The sequence below is a fragment of the Gasterosteus aculeatus genome, unplaced genomic scaffold, assembly GCF_964276395.1.
Source record: "Gasterosteus aculeatus unplaced genomic scaffold, fGasAcu3.hap1.1 HAP1_SCAFFOLD_105, whole genome shotgun sequence".
Classification (NCBI taxonomy): Eukaryota; Metazoa; Chordata; class Actinopteri; order Perciformes; family Gasterosteidae; genus Gasterosteus; species Gasterosteus aculeatus.
The window spans coordinates 1-9,309 of record NW_027554959.1 but is presented as its reverse complement, the minus strand read 5'-3'; the positions used below and the strand labels follow the sequence as shown (position 1 = coordinate 9,309).

Sequence of the window (9,309 nt, the reverse complement as noted above, 5' to 3'; positions counted from 1 at the left end):
TCGATTAGCTACGATAGTGATTACAGCCACATAGTAGTTCCACGTAGACTCATAGTGTGGCAACGCCTTGCAGTGCGTTCTGCCTAGGAGTATATAAAGACGCGCACAGAGACGGGACAGTCGTTATTATGCAGCACTGAATCATGATTGCAACAATGCTCATCGCGAGCATTCAACTCATGTATGCTATGTCTAGTACTGCAACTAGGACAGCGCACGTGACATGCATCGTGTACAAGACGTGTCTGTTAGCAGGCACATTATCACGGGACCAGATTGGTGATGGGGGTTTATACAAGGCGCTGAATGCCACGGTTAGATATACTCTAACCAGTGTAGATGACGCAGAGGCGTTATACGGGGTCTCGATTACGTATCCGACGTGTACGGATGAGGGGTTGTTTACTGTGAACGGTGTACGTAATAGCATTCGCGTGATCCCTGCTTTGGCATCGGTATCGTATCTATATACTGGGGCCTTGCCCACAGACCGACGATTCAAGATACATAGGATCCAGAAACAGGGGAATGCATCATCCGGTAACAACGCACACATCGAGGTGATCGTAGACCACACCCAACACCCAGCGTGTTGGAATGGGGCGTATGTTGACACTACTCCCGCAGCTGCCGGGAGTATCTACGTATTGGTTGTGCAGAATACCCAACAGTCATGTCAGGCTGTTAGAAAGTGGAGTACACGTAAGTATTTTTCAAAGTCCATACGCCTCTACTGATGCGATGCATGCGTGTATATCACAACATGTTATTACTGTGTTGTACATCCCAGCAAGTCCAACTGACGCGTGTCATCAGGCTGATGCTACTACCCTGCCAGTCAGGGACGTGGACCTGGCAATTGTTGACCAATTGCCACATGTCAACAGTACACTGAAAGATGCACGCGAGGCCATATTAAACGCCATGGAACTAATGCGAAATTACAATACCTCAGGTAAGGGGAGGGTGTATAACTATTACGGTCTCAATATAACATCATAATATATATCATGTGTATTCACTTACAGTTACCACCGGAACAGCGGTGCGGTGGACCGGATGTGTGTTGTCCGTACTCCTCCCCGTGATCCACGTAGCGTATACATTACCATCCGGATGATCGCATCTCACCACCCCAGGGCATACAGAACACGCCTTCGAACACGAACAGACGGACTTGATAATTGACACGCGGGGGGGAACCCGTATAATGAATTTGTATTACGTGGAAATAAAATACAATGCTGCATGCAAATGGCAACATGTTTATAATAAAACACCATGCTCACGCTGCCTGTTTGTCACTGTTATTTTATTGTGCACATACATATCAACAACACATTCACTGTCATCCCCTGTCTGCTATGATGTGCCTATTGGTACACATGCCGTCTCTTCGCCTTACTGGTGGCACGCTCAGCAGAATGCCTTTTCCGCGAATGATGGTCATGCGACGAGAATGCACCGGCGCTATACATTGGCGGCTAAGGGGGATGCGATTGGCCCTGGTAACCCCTCAGGCGTCTAACCAAAGCCGCTTCGTTGCTCTCAAAAGGTCCAGTAGTGTTTATGACAGTGCAGCTGTAATCGCATTGCAGCGTTCTTGCATCGAACGTGTACTCCCCCTGTCGTCTGTTACTATTGAGTACATCGCAAGCATCTAGCCATTCCCAGTCCTTTGGTAATGTGGCAGTGTCACATGCGTAGGGACTGGTGTCTGTGTTGAGAGTAATCGTGTCCTTGTCATACACGGTCCTGGTGGGGCAGAAGGAACTGATGTTACTGCCATACATACCACTGAACATAGGACCGTACATACATAGTCGAGGGCCGTGTCGTGTCCCCGGCGGTCCGATATGGTACTCTGCAGCGTGACACTTGATTTGCACAGATGTCTCCTCAGTCCTTGGAGACGCACCGAACCGCAGTGCTCCCCAATAGTCAGGCACCGTGACACTGAACGTTCGATTAGTATAGCCTATTTTACCGGACACGGGGGTGGTGATTTCGAGTGCAGCCAATGGTTCCACATATGCCATGGCCATCAGACACATCATCTGTACAGTCTCGGTATCCGTGAATGATAAAGTCAACCTTACTGTATTATTGACGGTCACCACTGCCTGCGTAATTCCACGTTCGAGCCTGTCCCATAGTGTTTGATGCGCGGTAGGGCAATGTAATGCCAGCAAGTCATAGAGTACTGACATGGGAACACTCACGCTTGATACCTCCCTATGTCGCTGGCCAATGGCTACACCCCGTGTCGGCACTGTGGTACGCCCTTGCTTAATAACCACGGTGCACATGTGTTCACTGTGCATCAATCCTGTCTTGGTTGACAGCGGGTCTCGGGGCGGCACGGTGCACATAGTGCACTTGATGAGATTATCATGTACGTCCCGGAGGGATCCTAGGCCGCATCCATCAAAGTTCATGCGTGACAGTTGTATGGTAAGGGATCCACCAGCAACCTTAGCATTGCACCCGTCAATGTGGGAGAGGACAAAGCCTAGAATGCCACACGCGTATCGACTTCCCTGATCGAGGAGCCTTGGAACTAGATCAGGAAGACAGGCGGCAGCGCATATCCGTTGCATGGCAATCACCTCCAGACACAATTGCCCGAAAGGAAGTCTGTCCAACGCTGCGAGTCGAGCCTGCGTTAACGTCATTTCAGGTAACATCTGTGTCCAGGGGGGTATCCAGATGTCAAATATGAAGGCACATGCCAACTTCATGCTTTCCGCAAAGACCATATGGTTGATCTGGACCACAGTGCGATGGGGCCTCTCCCCATAGCCAAGGGACCGTGCCTTGTAATTACGCATACAGCAATCCCTGGCACTATCATAGTTGCGTGTGAACTGAAGCAGTTGGGGGTCCGCGAGGGCTGTTACTGACTGCACTACATTCTGTCTATACAGACATAAAGCACCAACAATGTCCATGCGCTCCTCTTTGATGAGGCCGCGTATACGTACATCAGTACAGGTACGGTTGCTTATCGGGCAATGCTCACTGTCTAGTAGCACACACCTGTCCTGCCAAGCGTCGCTGAGAAAGGTAGCCGTATTACTGTTCCATACGAAACCGCAGTTCTGTAGCACTGTGTGACGGGTTGTCACCAGGCCACCGTTTGTCTTTCTGATCACATCGCTTTCCAGCAAACTTGTGTCCAGTAACACTTTGAATGTCCCTGGAGTTACATCAGCCTCCTTTCCGTGTCCACGTAAGGCCCCCTTGTGAGCAACATGACCATCGTCGATGAATAGGGTTTTGGACGTACGGACTGTTGTACTGTACTTGAATGAATGAGGGGTGAATGACGTCAGTCTCTCAATACACCCTGGCACCAGTGATAGTAATTGCGTTATCAGGTTGTTGACATATGTCTTTCCCTCGCATGGTCCGGTTAGGTTCATGATCATAACCCTCTCTACTGTATCACGTGGCGCTGTGTTGGTTATAACGTAATTGAACACAGTCGATGCCTGGAACAGTCTAGTGGTATTGAACTGTTCAGTGAATAGGAATCGTATCAAGGCAGCATCGAAGCATTTGAGAGGGCACAATCCCGTCCCTGTGCTATCTGACGTGAGTGCTTTTGCAGCCGTTTCCAATCGGTCTGCAACAAAAGGAACATGACTTGCGAGGGCAAAGGATGACCCAGGGGATTCAACCTTTACGTAGTGTCCCAGCTCACAATAGTAGGGGGGGGCATCCGGATGTCCCCCCGATGTCATGTTGAGCATCATAGCAAACATGGTGTCTGCTATGATGCAAAAGTTGAGGCCTTTTTCACTCGATGCTTTTATAGCCTGTGCCACTGTTACGAGCTTTGCCAAATGGGGGAAGATGGTACCTAATAAGTTCTGTTGAATCAACATCCCCACACTCATAGGGTCATCTTTTAGAGTATTGTAATACCGATTAGCAGTTGCTGGGCACGAGAGGGAACAGGGATGCGAATCGCATGTAGTACACTTATGCTGGGATGTAGTCGGTGGTATTACAATGGTGTGTAGACTGCTCGTATGTAGGGCATAGTGTCTATGTAGACACAATTCCTCAAAGACGGCGGGCTCGTTATCCTTGATCATGTCACTCATTCTGTATCGGAACACAATTGCGTTCCCAGTATGCACAGGGAATGTGCCATCCTTGCGCCGCCCCCCAGCAATTCCGAACAACATACACATGAGCTGATCAACATACTCTCGATCGTGACACATCGAAGACACGTATGCTTTCATCGCGTGATGATCAGCAACGTGCTTGTACGAGAGGGTGTCAGCGACATGTGCGAAGAACTTATCATCTGCCCCACTGTTCACACGTATATTCACTGTATCTCTGAGCACAGACTCGACTGCGTGCACGGTCAGATTTGCAATAGATTGGGGTATTGTAGCATCCCTGTCGTATCTGGAAAACAGTGTTCCTTGCATGGCTTTCACGGCATCAAATGCCGTGAACTGTCCAACTATAGTGTCCTTGGAAATATCGATACTGTCGGATAGAGCCTTGTCGCAGTCAAATGGCCCTGAAACCATTACCCTGTTTAACAGAGCGAGTTTCTTACGCACCATTTGAAGCTTCATGAATGAACATTTCATTACATTCACAGTATCACTACATGAACTGAGTGAGGCCATCGCATTAGTCTTCTTTGGGTGTTTGCCTGGCATAGGGAGTATGAAACAAAACATCCTGGCTCCTGCCTGATCCTCCCGTACATTGAGACCCATGTCCATGAAGTCGGGATTTTCCATCGTTATCTGTAACATATCACCCTTGAGTTGATATGTGAGATATAGAAGCCACTGGAATGTAGATTTCACATTGGGTGACATGGCTGATAATCTGAGTGTGCCGTCCGACGCTGTTAGTTCTTTAGTGGATAGTGACAGGAATAAAACCCGTCTGTTCTTTGGCAACACGTCAGTGGTTATTAAAGGTCCAAGTGCGCAGCCATGGAATCGAGTAGGTTTATGTAACCCATTACTCCGTTTTGGACTCTGCATTGTGTATAATCATGTATAGGTTACATGATTATACATGTGGAATTCATATGGTTTATACAGAATATATATGTATCATATACAATCCCATGATGGAAAGACAGATCCTTACACAACAAGGTTTCATATGTTTGATCGGGAGAAGTGAATAATCACAGTGGTAGCATAATGTCATTCAATGCATATCCATACTATCCAAAGTTCCATGTCCATGATTAGATATCACAGTCGAGTAACGGATCTAGTCCTCACTATAGCTATATTACTCTCATCTGAGCCTTTATGTAGTGCTATGGTTGTCGCGTAACACGCATATGGCCACGTAGTCCCGCCCATCCAAATGAATGGCCACATAGTACCGCCCAGCCAAATGAACGGCCACGTAGTATCGGCCATTGAAATGCACAGCCACGTAGTACCATCCACTCATTCAAATGGCCATGTAAGTGGTCATATGGTACTGTCCACTCATTCAAATGGTCATGTAAATGGTCACGTAGTCCCGTCCATTGAAATGGATGGCCACGTAGTCCCGTCCATTGAAATGGATGGCCACGTAGTACACATGGGATATATATATGGCCACGTAGTCCCGTCCATTGAAATGAATGGCCACGTAGTCCCGTCCATTGAAATGAATGGCCACGTAGTCCCGTCCATTGAAATGAATGGCCACGTAGTCCCGTCCATTGAAATGGATGGCCACGTAGTACACATGGGATATATATATGGCCACGTAGTCCCGTCCATTGAAATGAATGGCCACGTAGTCCCGTCCATTGAAATGAATGGCCACGTAGTCCCGTCCATTGAAATGAATGGCCACGTAGTCCCGTCCATTGAAATGAATGGCCACGTAGTACACATGGGATATATATATGGCCACGTAGTCCCGTCCATTGAAATGAATGGCCACGTAGTCCCGTCCATTGAAATGAATGGCCACGTAGTCCCGTCCATTGAAATGAATGGCCACGTAGTACACATGGGATATATATATGGCCACGTAGTCCCGTCCATTGAAATGAATGGCCACGTAGTCCCGTCCATTGAAATGAATGGCCACGTAGTCCCGTCCATTGAAATGGATGGCCACGTAGTACACATGGGATATATATATGGCCACGTAGTCCCGTCCATTGAAATGAATGGCCACGTAGTCCCGTCCATTGAAATGAATGGCCACGTAGTCCCGTCCATTGAAATGAATGGCCACGTAGTCCCGTCCATTGAAATGGATGGCCACGTAGTACACATGGGATATATATATGGCCACGTAGTCCCGTCCATTGAAATGAATGGCCACGTAGTCCCGTCCATTGAAATGAATGGCCACGTAGTCCCGTCCATTGAAATGGATGGCCACGTAGTACACATGGGATATATATATGGCCACGTAGTCCCGTCCATTGAAATGAATGGCCACGTAGTCCCGTCCATTGAAATGAATGGCCACGTAGTCCCGTCCATTGAAATGAATGGCCACGTAGTCCCGTCCATTGAACACGTAGTCCCGTCCATTGAAATGAATGGCCACGTAGTCCCGTCCATTGAAATGAATGGCCACGTAGTCCCGTCCATTGAAATGAATGGCCACGTAGTACACATGGGATATATATATGGCCACGTAGTCCCGTCCATTGAAATGAATGGCCACGTAGTCCCGTCCATTGAAATGAATGGCCACGTAGTCCCGTCCATTGAAATGAATGGCCACGTAGTCCCGTCCATTGAACACGTAGTCCCGTCCATTGAAATGAATGGCCACGTAGTCCCGTCCATTGAAATGAATGGCCACGTAGTCCCGTCCATTGAAATGAATGGCCACGTAGTACACATGGGATATATATATGGCCACGTAGTCCCGTCCATTGAAATGAATGGCCACGTAGTCCCGTCCATTGAAATGAATGGCCACGTAGTCCCGTCCATTGAAATGGATGGCCACGTAGTACACATGGGATATATATATGGCCACGTAGTCCCGTCCATTGAAATGAATGGCCACGTAGTCCCGTCCATTGAAATGAATGGCCACGTAGTCCCGTCCATTGAAATGAATGGCCACGTAGTCCCGTCCATTGAAATGGATGGCCACGTAGTACACATGGGATATATATATGGCCACGTAGTCCCGTCCATTGAAATGAATGGCCACGTAGTCCCGTCCATTGAAATGAATGGCCACGTAGTCCCGTCCATTGAAATGAATGGCCACGTAGTACACATGGGATATATATATGGCCACGTAGTCCCGTCCATTGAAATGAATGGCCACGTAGTCCCGTCCATTGAAATGAATGGCCACGTAGTCCCGTCCATTGAAATGGATGGCCACGTAGTACACATGGGATATATATATGGCCACGTAGTCCCGTCCATTGAAATGAATGGCCACGTAGTCCCGTCCATTGAAATGAATGGCCACGTAGTCCCGTCCATTGAAATGAATGGCCACGTAGTCCCGTCCATTGAAATGGATGGCCACGTAGTACACATGGGATATATATATGGCCACGTAGTCCCGTCCATTGAAATGAATGGCCACGTAGTCCCGTCCATTGAAATGAATGGCCACGTAGTCCCGTCCATTGAAATGGATGGCCACGTAGTACACATGGGATATATATATGGCCACGTAGTCCCGTCCATTGAAATGAATGGCCACGTAGTCCCGTCCATTGAAATGAATGGCCACGTAGTCCCGTCCATTGAAATGAATGGCCACGTAGTACACATGAGATATATATATGGCCACGTAACCCCCTTCAGTCGAATGAATGGCCACGTAGCACATATTCAAGTAGGCAAGGCATGTGTATATAATACAATATCCAGTTCAGTTCTCCTCCAGTGTAGTCTGACACGAGGAGGTAACAGGGTCCCATCGTCCAATGATCATCAATGTACTGTGGTCAGTACCATTCATTTATTCATTGGCAGTCATGTACTATGTAATCGAACATTTAAGATATTGTCGTATTCATTCCATGGTATTATCGTATCCATTTCATATTGTCATGATAATATAATAAAAGTGTCATTGTCTAGGTCGACATGTGTAATGGAAATTTGATTACATCACACGTACCACTAATCCCTTATGTGTAATTATAGGATTATGGTGACAGTATATAAACACAATGTCCATCCCGGTTAAATGATCCACAGATACCGATGACAGTAGACGTGTAAAGATGAACACCGCCCCAAATAATACCCTGAGGGACAACCTGTTCATGAGGCGCGTCGCCGACCAACAACAGACACTGGATCAGTACGGCCATCAAAGTGTCCGATATGATCGGCAATTCAAGCCGTCGTCTTCATACACAAAACATCGTACAACCGCGGCAAGGGGCTCGCGTGTATTGGAATTCGGAAGACTCAATAGACCCAGGTCCAGGCCGAGGCCTGATCCGGGGCCCAATTCGCCTCGACAGAGTCAAGCAAACAGGCTCGGTGTCCAGAGTAATGAGCGACCTAGATATAATCCGTATGATAACACGGTATGTAGTACTACATCCAAACATATGAGTATGATACTATAATATGTTATTGTTTAGGACCTTACCATTGTTTATTTCGTACACAGCGGCCCCATGACAAACATGGACGTCAACGGAGTCAGACAACGGCAGACGACTGGGGTAGAAGTGGACCCGCCGAAACCAGGGGACAATACACGAGTGTGCCGAGATCTGGATCATTGCGCAAAGATGAACTGAATCGTAACGGTGGCTATAGGCAACACAAAGGTCCACCGATGTACGGCCATCCCAACCCTATGAATAATGCCTACAAGATACCTAAAGCCAATCATGGTGACAGAGAACAGCGGACAACACATGACGCACATGTATTCCACTGTACCGGTAATCAGACTAATCAGTCAGACCCTTGCATGACCAGGGGCCCGCCTATTGGCGGGGGCACTAGCAGGAAACGTGAATGGAAGGAGCCAATGGCATCAACATCCACAGTGTTATCCTCGGAATCTGAGGAAGAAGGTGAGGACACGTCAGATAAGAGAGGTACTATTCCTGTGACTTCTACGGGCGCATGTGTTACTACAAGGGAGGCGGGGTCCGGGTCAGACTCTGAATCAAGTGAATCATCATCGTCATCATCATCATCATCATCCAGTTCATCCTCAGAGTCCTCAGATTCAGAGGATGAAAGTGAAAAGGCCCCCGCGCTGACGGCTCCCGCGTCGACGGCCCCTGCAAAGAAGGCCCCCGCGCCGACGGCTCCCGCACCGAAGGCTCCCGCGCCAAAGGCTCCC

The 9,309-nt window shown here is 48.1% G+C and overlaps 1 long non-coding RNA gene across 1 annotated transcript; it reads left to right on the top strand.

The window, feature by feature from the left end:
• Positions 1-2,396: 2,396 nt before the first annotated feature.
• LOC144395177 (uncharacterized) lies at positions 2,397-9,289 on the top strand. The gene is made up of 3 exons (XR_013457368.1): positions 2,397-2,680; positions 8,196-8,533; positions 8,620-9,289. It is a non-coding gene; the product is annotated as an uncharacterized LOC144395177 (long non-coding RNA).
• Positions 9,290-9,309: the final 20 nt, after the last annotated feature.